The following is a 15,118-nucleotide window of genomic DNA, read 5'->3' as shown; positions in this document are numbered from 1 at the left end:
ACAGCACGAAACAGACCCTTCGGTTCAACAGGTCGAATCCTTGTACGCTCCTGCATGCAGATCTAAGTTTCTTATGTCCTACAATTGTTCCATACTCTTTAAACTTAATAGCATGCTTTTAAAAATTACTAATAACCCTTCTGTTTTTACCTATTATATACTATCTATTATATACTATCTATATCTGTGATCTACCTGTAATGCGTGCAAGACAAACCTTTTCACTGTGCCTCGGTACACGTGACAAAGTTAAAGATCACATAACATCAGATTATAGTTGAAAGCTTGTACTTTGAAATTAACTTAAGGACTATAACCTGGTGTTGTGTGATTTTCAACCTCATTAAAACAATAAACCATGCAATGGAAGTTGTTATTCCCTTCAGATTGAGCATTTTGCTCTTTTAATGCCTGATCTCCAGCATCTGCATTCCTTACTTTCTCCATTCTTGCCATCCTGTCCTGATTCAGAGCCAAAACTCTGGAACAGCTGCAGGCGACGGACCACGTGACCAAAGGTGGGGCCGTCAGGCACGGGGGCGGGGCAGTGTCTACTGGGCCCAGGCTCAGCCAATCAGCGTCGGGCTAACTTGTTGGCGTCCCGACCGACGGACTCGGCCAATCAGGTTCCGCTTTAGATGAAGGCGCCGGCGTCAACTTCCTTCAAATGAAACAGTGAAGACGGGGGAGAGGTAGCGGTGATGGCTTTGCCATTCCCAATGTGATCGGAGTGTGGTGATAAAAAATCATCGGCGCTGGACTCGACGTGGAGGAGCTGGCTTCCCGAAGCGGGAGATGTCGGACCGATGTAAGGGCAGTCGTTGAAAGGGGCGGGTGGCGAACCACAAACTTCACCTGCGCCGTTGGCGGTTAGTTGAGTCTGGTCCGGGGGCTAGGCCTGGTTGCCATGGTTTCCCGGTGAGACGCGCACGCGGCTGGTCCATCTGTGCCAGTGCGCATGTGTGTAGCTGGGCCCATTTGGAAGCCGTGACGCCTGCGCAGTGCCGGGTCCGTTTGGAAGCCGTGACGCCTGCGCAGTGCCGGGCCCGGACTGCGACACTCAGATGTTACTTTTAGTGTAAGTTGCGGTGTTTACTCACACGTTGGTCCAGGGCACTTTATTTCAGCTCTGTGAAGGGTTTATTAATTTACAAAATAATATATTTTGGCTGTCTTGGTTGCATTGATCGCCTGTCAACTTGCAAATTGTTAAACCTGGCTGTGGAATTGAAGCATTTTTTCCCCCCTCCTCTCCTTCCCATTGGAAAATTATTCTCTTTTAAACGGTCGCTTTCCGTAAAGAGGTAACGAACTTTTCTTATCTTTTTTTTAAATGGTGTATTTCCGTGTTCCGAATTTGTGGGCGTGAGGCGGAGGTGTGGTTCTCATTGCAACAGGTGCTTTCGTACCTCGAGTAGGTGTCTGTGTAGGTTGAGAGCGGAACGCGGGGCCGTGAACATAGCGAATATTCCCAGTAGGGAATTCAGCGGACACCCGGGAGTGGTGCGATCCTGAGGTTCCGGATCGCATTGCAGCAAATTAGCAGAATGCTGGAGAAATATAATTGAACCCCAACTACGTGACGGAGAAATGCAGAAGGCATAGAATCTAGTCTAAGCACTGCCATAAAAAGCTTAAATTCCTATTGAAACTTAATTTTTCCTATCGCTGGTGATGCTGTATTTTAAGTATAGATCTAGCTCAGTGAGGTAATGAACTTATAATTAAATGCTCTGGGGTTTTGTCATCGATACTGCTTTGTGAATAAATTTAGCAACTTTTTGCAAAAAAAACTGCACGCCATTGTAGCTGGTGCAATTTACATAATTACATGTTGGGCTCGCCAGTAGCCTAGTTTTGGAGCACATTAGGGTGGTGCAGAAAATTTCCAAATGTAAGTATTTTTTTCATCCAGAATTGTTCTGCAAGGTACTAACTAGTGAGAAATTGAGTTTGCTCATCACTGTTGCGTGTAACTCTCTTTTTTTAAAAAAAAATTTACAAATTTTTTTACTCCTTTAGATCCCTCTCTAATTTTGAACTTTTGTTTTACAATGAATACACAAATTCAGTCCTATTCAATGAAGTCATGATTGATCTGTTTGTTCTAAGCTTCATGTTCTCATCTACACCTAATTAACCTTTGGTTTTGTTTCCACCTTGAATACTTGACTAAAAAGAATTATTCATTTTTCTCTTGAGACCCCATTCTAAAGTGAGGAAGAAACCTGTCTGCTGTGTCCTAAGAAGGTGACCCTTAATTTTAAATATTTCCTCATTCTGGATTCACCCATATGAGGAAATATTTTCTGTCAAAGCTTTCCTACAAATTCCAGTAAGGTTTCTTGGAGTCCTTTAGTATTTGAATGCAAATATAAATGAAATGCGTATGTTTTTAAAATTAGGTGTGCACAACTGCTGATCCTGGATTCAGACTTGAAGTTTCATCATTGCCAAAGAGTGAGGGACTGTTTTTATCTAACTTGCTGGACTTTCATTCAAATTGAGATTTCGATCTTGTCCAGAAGCTGGTCATGCACAAAAGTTTAAAATCTGGAATCAGGAGCAAGGCGTGTTAACATTAATTCTCATTTTTGTTTAGCCGATCTTTTTCTTGTTACTGTGAATGCTGAAAATTTGTAAACAAAAAACAATGTTTTTTTTTCAAAAAAACTCAGTTGTGTTATCAATCTGCATCAGCACAGAAGCTCTTTTATCAGAACAAAAGAGAAATGTAAATGTGTTTTAAGCTCTTGGAAGGGTTGGATGGGCATTGGGAACAGGAATAACAAGGGAAAGTATCTTTGGGGTTAGTCCTGATGAGATTGCATTATTTCATGATGCAATAACCAAAAATAATGACAGTAGATCGTTTGAAGAAACTGTGTGGCTGTGTCCAAATGAGGTGCAACACAAGTTTGGAACCCTTTGAAGGACATTGGAAAGCAGCTGTTTATAATACTGAAAATATCCATACGTCATGTTTTTAAAATTGCAACTATGTTTAGGATTCCTTTTGTAAATTGGGGAATTTTTTTTTAAACTGCATGTTCTGAACTCAACCTCTGGGCAGGCTATACCAATGGCATATGGTGAAATTGAAATCATTGAAGGCATTGGCTCTACACCAGATGAGTGTCACCAAATGAGATGGAATTAATTCATGATCTGTGTACTTGTCTCTAGGTAGCAGAAAGAGTAAAATTCTGAATATTTATATTCTGCTTCACCGAGAGGAAGATGGGTCCAAGACTAAAATTTTAAATTTGAATAAGGCACAAATAGACATTAACTGGCAAGCTTGGTTGTCTTTAAAATTCATTCATAGGATGTAGGTATCACTTTTTGGGGCCATCATTCTTTTGCCATTCTTTAGAGGTGATGAGCTACATTCTTCAACCATTGCATTCTGTGTGATGTAGGTAGGTCAAGGATTTAGGTCCCTGCTAATGATGCAGTGACAGACATTTAAAAGGATATTTCTGAATACAGAGTTTAATTCAAAAATGAGAAATTCCAAATGGGCGTTCTAGCATCTATGGTTAACTATCAAACTTAAAGGGCAGAAGATTGGACAGAATGCACAATACTGCAAAGAATAGCTAAAAGATTAATAAGGAGGAAGTGTAAGTGAGGCCAGGTGGAAATATATAAGAGTTTCCAAAATATTTAGAGTTAATAAAATGAGAATTAATTTTTGGAAAGTGAGTTTGGAGTATTAATGGAATAGAAGATGAATGGGTATTTTGCATCAGTGTTATCAGTTGAAGATAGTAACATCCCAGGAAGAGCTGTAAATCAGGAAATGGAATGAAGGGAAGAACACCAACAAATTGCAGTCAGAGCAAGTTGTTGGAGCTGCATTTGACCAGCCCCAATGAACGTCATCCTAAAGTCTTAAAAGAACTGGTTAATGTGTCAGTTTTAATCTTCCAAAACTTGGTTGAGTTGGATAGTTCTATTAGATTGGAAGATTTAAAAAAAAATTATTCAAAAAGAGAGAAAGAGAAATTATGAAATATTTTTTCAGCCATTTAGCTTAACATCAGTCTTGGAAAATGTTCAAAGCTATTATTAAAGATGGCAGAGAAGGGCACTTTGAATCTTTCCAAGTCATCATGTAGAGTCAGTATGGTTTTGTGAAAGGAAAATAATGTCTATCCAATTTATTGAACTTCTTTTTGAAGAATTGAGTGCTGTGAATTGTGAGGAACTGGTGGATATATGTTGTTAAAGAACTTCTGGAAACCCATGTACAACATCAAAGTTTGACACTAAAAGCTGATGGTATGGAGGGAAAACATTGGCAGAGATGAACAATGCTAACAAACAGGAATCTGGAGGCATCAATGGACTGTTTTATGTTTGGCAAGACTGAAGTGCTGTGGTAAAGGTAGGCAGGAAAGTGAATTTATCAAGAGGACACGGGCTACTAAGGTAGGCTCTGAGTCGCTAGAGAACTGTCAAATAGTGGAGGAAAAGCTTTTGAATATTTTTAAAGCAGAGGTAAATGGACATGCTAAGCAAGAGGGTGAACAGTGGGAAATAAGGAATGAGGTACTGAGGTTACAATAAAATGGGCTGTGATCTTCCTGATTGATGGAACATGCATAAAAATTTCTCTTTAATTTTAAAAACTTTTTAATGGAATTAATGAATATCTTTGTAAGCCATAGAGATTCTTATTGCTATCCGTAATTAGGTAATGAATATTTATTATGGCTCGAATTAATAATTTAAATTTGAAAAATTTCAAATACAGCATCTTTCAAACTGTAGACTGTTGAAGTAGGGTGAATGAGTGAGCAGGATTGGAGGCAAGGTATTAGTGTACAATGAGTTTCCAACATGTTTGAGTTGATGGAGTGAAGAGGCTAGCAGACAAGGCATTGAAATGCTGCTTGGGGTTAACTGAAGTTTTCTGTTTATAAGGCCAGGGACATAAATTTTCAATGATAGAAGGGATGTCTAACCCATGCTAAAATTTTAAAGCATTTTGCTTGAGCCTTGGGAGGATGGCAGCTGTGGAAAAGGAACCAAGTTTATGGTGGAAGTTAGAAGCAATGATTTCCATTTTCCTGGTAATAAGTTGATGCTTTTCCAAGACTACTGACTGTTACTTTCTCAGACAGAACTGAGCCATTTGAGGAGCAGGTGGAATAGGGGTTGTTGCTGATAATTCTACTTAACGTATGAATAGAAATTATTTGATAGTGTGGATTGTTAATCCAGCAGTCATCATTTTGGTTTTACAAATGCAAAACTGGACTTGTCTGCGTAGTTATGAGGAGGTTGGGTAAAGGTCTGACATTGCTGAAAATGATTCCTGAAGAAAGGCTTATGCCCGAAACGTCGAATCTCCTGTTCCTTGGATGCTGCCTGACCTGCTGCGCTTTTCCAGCAACACATTTTCAGCTCTGATCTCCAGCATCTGCAGACCTCACTTTCTCCTTTTAAAGGTCTGACACACTTGGAAATTTGTGGGGGGGGGAGAAAATGGGATGATCAGAGACACTGATGTAATTGACACTGGAGAAATAAGGATGGATTCAAGGATGCATCCATGGATTATAATCCTTTTTTGACGAAAGGGAGTTGATATTATTAGTTCGTATGGTAGACATCAGTGTAATGCAATAGGGCTATGGTAAGCATGCACTGGACCATACAGATTAGAGAAACTTAAAATGAGTAGGAAGTTGAAGGTGTAAGAACACCTACAGTATGGCTGGGACTTGGGAGCAAAGGAACAAAAGAGGCAGTTGAGGTGCTATAGTAATAGAAAAGAAGTCTGACTGCAACTGTGCCAGGCGCTGGCAAGACCACATCTAAAATACTGAGAGCCGTTTTGTACCCCCTATCCCAAAAAAAATATTTGGAGACAGTTCAAAGAAGGTTGCCTTTATTTGTCAGGGAATTGAGTACAGGAGTCAGGATATCATGTTGCAGCTTTATAAGACTTTGGTTGGGCCTCACTTAGAGTATTGTGTTCAATTCTGGTTGCAACATTACAGGAAAGAGGAGTCTTTTGAGAGGGTGCAGAAGAAGTTTACCAGAATGCTGCTTGGATTTGAGGTATAAAGAAGCTTAAAAAAAACTTTTCTCTGAAGTGGCAGAAGCTGAGGGGAGGCTTGATAGAAATTTCTAAAATGATGAGAAACGTAGAGTAGATGGTCAGAATCTATTTCCCAAGTTGAAATGTCTGATACCAGGAGCATGCCACAATCCAACAGGTTTTTGTAGCACTAGCTTTTGGAGCACTGCTCCTTCATCAGGCGGATGTGGAGCATAAGATCATAAGACACAATTTATAGCAAATGACTAGTGTCACGCAAACACACACTCACATGCTCCCTCTCCCTCGTGTGTGCATACAAGTCTATGGGGTGAATTCATACTTGCAGAATTATATTTGCAGATGCATACTATTTTGCTCAAAAATGCCCAATATGCAGGCAGTCAATCCATGTGATATTTTATAAATTCCCCTTTGGAAATAGAACCAGTCTGACTCCAGATTGGGATACAGACATGTTCTGACCTCATACCTTTAATGTATTGTCTGAGTTGAGATGTCACCTTTTTTGTTTTAAAACCATACGTTGTCTTGAAAGGTGACTTAAAAGAAGTTCTGGGATTTACATATTAATGAACTGAAGCCTGCAGCCTATTCTAAAACAATGAAAGACTTAACAATCCAGATTTGTTCAATACATCAGTTCATTTACATGACGCTAATCTTTTGCTATAAATTCTGTCTTATGATCCTATACTCCACAACCACCTGATGAAGCAGCAGCACTCCGAAAGCTAGTGCTTCCAAGTAAACCTGTTAGACTTTAACCTGGTGTTGTGATTTTTAACTTTGCTCTCATTTGAACTTGGTATCTTTCTTGATGTTACAATTAAAATAGTCACAATGTTTGCATATTCTACAATATGTGCACAAAGAAGTTTGTCTTGATTCATAGTGATTTGTGACTGTTGTGCTTCTGTTAAAACTATGTATCAGTTTAAAAGTGTTGCTGGAAAAGTGCAGGTCAGGCAGCATCAAAGGAGCAGGAGAATCAAAGTTTTAGGCATAAGCCGTTCAGGAATCATGAAGATTTTCCAGCAACACATTTTTCAGCTCTGATTTCCAATGTCTGCAATCCTCACTTTCTCCTATGTATCAATTTAACCTTGGTAGGCTTAGAATAAAGCCATTGGGTGGTATTTTTAAACTGCTTTTGAAGTAGTCAACAGAGGAATTGGATTTGGTTCTCGCTTGGTCATCAACCACTCGTTGGACAGGTGCAGCTTGGTTTCCTGTCAGGCTAGTAAATCATGCACTTGATGTCACTTGGTAATTTATCTCTGGTAAACAAGCAAGTTCTGTTTATCTTCTGTGATTTGGGTTGTTAAGTTATTAATACACTTGAGCAAGCTCTGATTTTCTTAAAGCAGGGAGAGGGGGAATGAGTTTCATCCTTTGCTCATTTAATGTCCCTTTTTTAAACATTATCCTTAACATTTTTGTTTCTTTTCCTCACCTTGATATTTGTATTTGCATTTCCACCTTTTTGGCTCCACAACAATAAATCAAGTATTGGGAGGATATATAGCCAGAATCTAGTGGAGCAAGTCATAATGTCTGTTGCAAGTTGATACTGTGCATTTTTCTTTTGTGGCTGACAATGACCCCAAGGATTTTATGCAGTCTTATCTCCTATATAGAAAACTATTACATTGCACTGAGATTAGTGCATGAAATCATGTATCATAAGACTAGCAAGAGTTCTAAATTTGTGTGCCAGTAATTGTTTAAGCCTGCATTGAGATCTGTGGTAGAATTTGTAGGTTTTCCTGGATATGTTTGAGTTGTTTTTGAGTAATTTTGCTTTGAATAGAAAAGGAATTGAGTCATGTGTAAGTTAGTAAACATCTGAGAAACTTCTTGGCTTTTGCTGAACATGGATATGATTGTAATGTTAATTCACTTCATAATCAAACAAGAAGAGGGAAGCTGATCAGATTCTTGCTGAAAGCAGTTATGACAAATCAAGTGAGATGTTGGCCATACTGGACAATGGAGTAAATAAGTTTGAGGGGATTTCCTTTATTAGTCAACTTGTTTTGATGGTTGGGGCAAGAATGTTTCTTTTGATCAAAAACATGAATTTAAGATTACCACAGATGAAAAATATTTTGAGCACAAAATGCTTTGTCATTTGAGGTAGATTCTTTTACATCTTTGAATTTTTCTGATTGAGGGAAAGCTGGTTCAACATTAACGTTCTGAAAAAAAAATTTGGAAAGGTTCAGAATGTTTCAGCAAAAATAGAACATAGAACATAGAAAGATACAGCACAGTACAGGCCCTTCGGCCCTCGATGTTGCGCCGACCGAATCCTACCTAACCTACACTAGCCCAATAACTTCCAAATGCCTATCCAATGCCCGCTTAAATGACCATAAAGAAGGAGAGTTCACCACTGCTACTGGCAGGGCATTCCATGAACTCACAACCCGCTGTGTAAAGAATCTAAGTGGACAGCTTAGTCCACTTAGCTGTCCAAAAAGTGGACAGCTACAATGGACTGAATAGTCTGTTTTGCTGAACCTTGTGACAATTGCCTTTTGGGACTCTACCTTGAGAAAGCTATAATTATTTCTTTTCCAGAATTATTTCCCCAAATCTTTCAAACTCTTTGGCAGCTTCCAAACATTTCACCCTCTAGTACCCGGAAGGGTGAGGGTAGGAATGCATGGGAAAATTTTTCTCCAACTCATGCAACATATTGACGTGGAACTAAATCACTATTTTCAGTATCATTGGGTTCAAATCTTGGAATTCCCTTCCTAATACCATTTGCAATGCATCAATTCAAAAATGGAGAGGAGGCATTCAGGGCAGTGGAGTTGGAACCTTAATGAAATCTTTATTTAATGACTGGGCGGCACGGTGGCACAGTGGTTAGCACTGCTGCCTCACAGCGCCAGAGACCCGGGTTCAATTCCTGACTCAGGCGACTGACTGGGTGGAATTTGCACGTTCTCCCCGTGTCTGCGTGGGTTTCCTCCGGGTGCTCCAGTTTCCTCCCACAGTCCAAAGATGTGCAGGTCAGGTGAATTGGCCATGCTAAATTGCCCGTAGTGTTAGGTAAGGGGTAAATGTAGGGGTATGGGTGGGTTGCGCTTTGGTGGGTCGGTGTGGACTTGTTGGGCTGAAGGGGCAGTTTCCACACTAAGTAATCTAATCTATAGCTGTCAGTGTCTGCTTGGTGACTAGCAGGCTTGAAAGGTTTTATAGAACATATCACCTTAGAAGGCAGAATACACTAAGTGGCTGACCACATTCTTGAGGGAATTAGGAATGGGCATAAATGAAATAAATGCTGTCCTTACCAATGGCGCCTACAGCATGAGTGAATTTAAAAAGTCTAGAATTCTAATCTGTTTTCATGACTCAAGATTATGTGGCTACTTGAATTTGTTGAAATTGTATTAGTAAACTTTACAATGAATGACTCAGGCAGGCTTAATGGTCTCGTTGATTTTCATGTGTATAGTACTTTTGGTATCATTGTTGAAATGTTGTAGGCTTCAGTGCCAAGTGGGTAACCAGCAGTAAGACTTTGTTTGTTTGTTTGTTTATTTGTATATTTTTATCTGTGTTTTCTCTCAATATTGACCTTGTACAAAGAACAGACTACCAAAAGCTAGAATTTGTTGACCAGGATGTAAATTAACAGTTTGGTTCTGCTATCGGAGTCTACATCCTGTGTTAACTGCTTGAGGAACCGATAGATAACAATTAGTTCAGAAAGCTGTGTTATGGTATTGCATTGGCTTGAACCACACCCTCCCACTTTATTTCTACTTGTGTAATAGTATGAACATCATTTTTATTTAAAGTGCGCCTTCCAGCCAGTGCTAGTTTTCTTTTGGATCAAATTTTGTTGTTTTTAAATGTTTTATTCATGGGATGTGGTATGGGAGGCCAGCATTTATTGCCCATCCTTAGACTGTGGTGGTGAGTCACTGTTTTGAGCCACTGCTGTCATTTATTTGACCAAGGGTAGAAATCGGAGTCCTAGTCCTCTCCCTGACCTTAGCACAGTGAGTTCCTTATAGTCATGGGACCTAATGTCTCCCTCTGTCCTGGATCCCAAGTGTAACCACATTGTGTAGTGGTGTTCGGGCATTCCTGAATCTTGATCCAGTGCTAATGAAGTAATAGTGACTGATGCAGTTCCAAATCGGAAAGATGTGTGGTTGGGAGCAAAACTTGCAACACTTTGGATAGTACAACTGTGAAGCACCTTTGCTATTTTGCTGGATTTGAAAATACTATATTTATTAAAACTGCTGTGGTTTTGAGGCCTAAGGAAATAAATGAACATTCTGGGTTAAACTAGAGAATTTTTTTTTTAGTCTCAGATAAGCAGTCTTGGCTATCAAATAAGATGTTAAATAGAAATTGGGTGATCGCTTGCTGGCTTAGAATATTGTAGGGAAAGGTACTAATTTTGAAGTCTGTCCAGACAGTGATCTGTTACAACAGTTACATTCATCCTGTTGCAGAGTCATTTTTTGATTCATTGAACATGTCAAACAAGAATGGTTTTCAGTGTCTCTGAAAATCAAGTTGCCAACTCGATGTGTACTAGAGCTGACCAGCTACCTGAACTGAGAATCTTCCATCACCCTCATGCAACCTGACCTTGTTGATGGAAACCAAAAGAATTGAGAAAATCACATCTGCCTAACCTTGGACACTTGATATGTAAGATTTTTTTAGAATTTTGTTTTTCTCCATAATCTCTGCATGTAACTCCAGACGCACAGCAATGTGGTTGATTCAACTGTCCTCTGGGCAATTAGGGATGTGCAATAAATGCTAGTCTAGCACAATGCCATCATCCTGCAATGAATTTAAAATTCCTGTACTACCAAATAATTTAAAGTCCTTCCTCCGGCAGCCCCTGCCTTTTTTTTTTAAAAAGAGAAGAGGGTAGCTTTTAGAAATGCAAGATCTTGAATGGATCAGCGGGAGGAGTGGGGGCTGGGGGCAGGGGGGATTTCAGACTAGGTAAGGATAGCATTTCCCTTTAAGGACATTAGTGATCCAGACGGGTTGTCATTTACATTGTTAATTCCAGCTTTTTATTCCGTTCTAAACCACCACCTGCTGTGGTGAGATTCAGACCTGCATCCCCAGAATATTACCGGGGTCTCTGGATTAATAGACCAGTGATAATACCAGTTAGGCCATTGCCTCCTCTCTAGATGTTTTTTGTGCAGTGGAGAATATATGGCAGGCCATAAATAGATGATCATTAACAAACCGATAAGGAATTCAGGAGGAACTTTACCCAAAGTGATAAAGTGGCATGTTAACACATGCAATGGTTGAAACAATAGCATAAATACATTTTAAAAGTGAATCCAAATAAACATCTGAGGGAGAAAAAAGTCTAAGTATTTATGGAGAGCCAGTGATAGCATAGGAGTGAAGAAGCCAGTGATTTTAGACCAGTTGGGGTCTGCTTTGTTTCTTTGCTCTTACTTCTGAACAAATATTGAAACCATAGATTCTCATTTAGCTACAAATTTTATCAATTAATACATTTGCTATTGTAGTGACACAATTTAATAAATTTCCAAGTTTATCTATTTTTATGACAGTTGCTAACACCATCCTGAATTTAAATTTGATATTTCCCCTTGATCCTTATATCAAAATCTAGACATTTGCCAATTTTACATTGAGGTTTGGTAGTATTTTCTTGACAATTTATTTCTATTTTGTGACCTATTAAAGTGATCAGCATCACTTCAACCACTCCCTATTCTTCTGTCAACTTAGAGTAAATTTTAAGTAGTTTATAAGTAAAAGTAGATGTATAGACTATCTTTATCTTTGATGGAATCCAGATACTGTTGGCGAAGCCAGCATTTACCTCCCATCCCTAAATTGCCCTCGAATGAAGCGACTTCTTGGCCATTTTAGAGGGTAATTTTAGGTAAGGATGACAGATTTCCTTACCTAAAGCATATTAGTGAGCCAGATGTTTTAGTGTTGGTGATAATGTTAAGTGTCTGTGAAACTTTTTTTTCAATTCCAGAGTTTGTGAAGCATTAAAATTCCAGTAGCTGCTGTGGTAGGATTTGAAATCTGTCCCTGGAGCAATAAACTGGGTCTCAACAGAATACAGTACAGAAATATGTAAAATCATTAAACTCCAAAGACAGATCTAAAAGTGACAAGAGGTAGTTTATTCAAGAGGAGCTTATGGTTAGTATGGAAATTCTGCAAATAGATACAGAACTGTTTTCTTAAAGTGCATTACTAAGAACATTTTGAATAGAGTTTTGATGAAGGCAGTAGCATAAATTGATGTGTACTAGTGCTGTCGCAGGTAGATAAGGCAATGAAGAAGGCTTTTGGCACATGTCATCAGTCAGGGCATTGAGTATAGAAGTTGGGAAGTTATGGTGCAGTTGTACGGGATATTGGTGAGGCCGTATTTGGAGTATTGTTCAGTTTTGGTCACCTTCCTATAGGAAGGAGGTTTATTAAACTGGAAAGTGTGCAGAAGAAATTTACAAGGATGTTGCCTGGACTAATGGTCTGAGTTACAAGGAGAGGTTGACAAGCTAGACTTTTTACTTTAGAGTGTAGGAGACTGAGGAGGGGATCTTATAGAGCATATAAGATCATGAGCAATATGGATAGGGTGAATGCACTCAATCATTTTCCCAGGGTTGGGGAATTCAAGATGAAAAGGCAACAGTTTAAGGTCCAAGGGGAAAGAATAAAAGGCAACCTAAGGTGTACCAACCTGTGAAGAAAAAAGTTGCACGTATAGAATGAGCTGCAGGTGGAAGTAGTTGAGATAGGTATAATAACATTTTAAAAGGCATGTGATCAAATACATGGATAGGAACAGTTTAGAAGAATATGGACCAAGTGCAGGGAAATGGGGTTAGTGTGGATGGGCATTTTGGTCGGCATGGACCAATTTGGGCCAAAGGGCCTATCTTCATGCTGTAGGACTCTGACTCTAATTGTAGAATAGTATGCAAGAAACTGCTAGCCAAGCAATATTTTTATTGAAAAGCTATTGTTTCCACCAATTGACAGTTACCTACATGTATGTAGGTCTGGTCGTGGTATCCATATTCCACAAATATTGTAAAAATAGGTGGAAGCTGGAAGACAGAGACCTCATTCTTAATACTTTTTCAAAAGTCCAGTCAGTAGAATTCTTTTTCTTGCCAGCAGTCAAAGAATTCTCTTTTCCAGAAAGTAGTGGTGGCTAGACCTTCTAGCTTAGCCTTCATAAAGTTCTCTTTTGATAGACACAAGAGATTAAGTTAAACATGATGCAGGTAGAAAAAAATGGAGATGGGACCACAAACTGATTAGCCATGATCCTATTGAAGGATAGAGCAAGTTTGAAAGACCAGTTGGCCTATCCCTGCCCTTTTGCTCCAATTAGTATGGCTTTCTATTCTTTGTAGAAAAGAGGGCAAGAAAGTGCAATGATTGTTAGAATCTAGTGAGTAAGCTACTTATTCAAAGTTTGTGAGAAGATTTGTAGCTCGGGTGCTCGTTGTTGTGGTTCAGCTCGCCAAGCTGAAGAATGTGTTGCAGACGTTTTGTCCCCTGTCTAGGTGACATCCTCAATGCTTAGGAGCCTCCTGTGAAGTTTCCTCTGGCATTTATAGTGATTATAAATGCCGGAGGAAAGATCACAGAAGCGCTTCACAGGAGGCTCCCAAGCACTGAGGATGTCACCTAGACAGGGGACAAAACATCCGCAACACACACTCCTCAGCTTGGCGAGCAGAACCACGGTAACTATCTATTCTCTATTTTCTGTCTGGTGAGGATGGCTGTATAGTAAGATGTCTGAATGAATACCAAGGAGGATCTATTCTAAACCAGTGTACATTACACAGACTGCCTGTGCTGAATTGTCTCAGTTGAATCCTCCTATTAAAACCACACAAGACAGACAACGCATATGGATTGATAAAATGTCTGTTATGAAGGAGATTGGGGGAATTAGTAAACTTGTTCTGTATGTAAGTATTGTAACATAAACAAACGATTGTCAAGCTTTTTAAAACGTTCATTTCCAGATTTAATCTCACTAAATTGAAATTTAGTTTTTTAAATTCCCATTCTCTGGGCTACTCGTCTAGTGACATGACCGTTCCACTACTATACATGTATCTCATCTGATTTTAATGTTTCCTCGCATCCAATGCCAAGATTTTGGATTTTGCATCTATAGATCGTTGGAGTGGATTTGAGTAATGAACAGTGACTTGTATAAACGTAGATGCCAATTTGAAATGCACTACAAGTCATTCTGCTATCATACAACAGTTATGTTCCTCAGCAACCTCATGCTATGGAAAATTGTGCTATAGAAAACAGCTGTGGAAGATTGCTGTAAAAAAATGCTATGCCCATTCAGTAGAAAGTTTGCATTGTCCAAACAGCATCCATAATTCATTAATTGCGTTACAGCCAATTCGTGTTATGAAGTGGATGTTAAACCAGAGCGATCTGTAACTTCTTGATTCTGAGTAATATAGTTTTGAGATATGTCACTTTCTGCATTTTGCAGCTCAATGAGGGCTGCTGCTGTGAACTGTAGTATTCCTTTTGAATGCTCTGGAGTTTGTTCTCCCTTTTTTTTAATGCTGGTATTTGAAAGCAGCACCTCTATCTAGGTTGAGTTGTGAAACAGATGCCTCTCAGTTTCACTCTAGTGGGTGGTGTGAGTACAAGGATTTTGACAGCTTGCAATAAGCTTCCTATCAGGACATTCTTTGCAAGAACACAGCTATTAATATTAATTACATAAAGGCTTTGAGTAATGTTTAAATATAACTTTCAAAGAGAAAATTGCCATTACTAAAACTTCACTTGAAACGTCTAATATTCAGGCAAATTACTTATTGAGTAAGCATTTTGACTGTGTAGACTGAGTGGATAGCAGACATTCAACTTCTATTTTGTTTTAAATGTAATTTTTGTTTTCGAGGAAAGTTTTTTTTGGGAGAAACTGTTGGCCTTGGATTAAAGGGATAGTTGTTTTATGTTTCTATTCCTTGA

The 15,118-nt window shown here is 39.1% G+C and overlaps 1 protein-coding gene across 4 annotated transcripts in view; it reads left to right on the top strand.

Moving 5' to 3' along the window:
* The first annotated feature begins 661 nt into the window (after positions 1-661).
* ssx2ipa (synovial sarcoma, X breakpoint 2 interacting protein a) overlaps positions 662-15,118 on the top strand; it is a 60,543-nt gene continuing 46,086 nt past the window's right edge. For 2 of the 4 annotated variants that reach the window (XM_060830015.1, XM_060830011.1), the window contains exon 1: positions 662-808. The gene's annotated coding sequence lies outside the window, so the exon portion shown is untranslated. The other 2 variants (XM_060830014.1, XM_060830012.1) reach the window with 2 other exon arrangements.

This window comes from Hemiscyllium ocellatum, chromosome 9 (genome assembly GCF_020745735.1).
Source record: "Hemiscyllium ocellatum isolate sHemOce1 chromosome 9, sHemOce1.pat.X.cur, whole genome shotgun sequence".
In the NCBI taxonomy this organism is placed as follows: domain Eukaryota; kingdom Metazoa; phylum Chordata; class Chondrichthyes; order Orectolobiformes; family Hemiscylliidae; genus Hemiscyllium; species Hemiscyllium ocellatum.
This window is presented reverse-complemented; position numbering and strand designations above follow the sequence as displayed.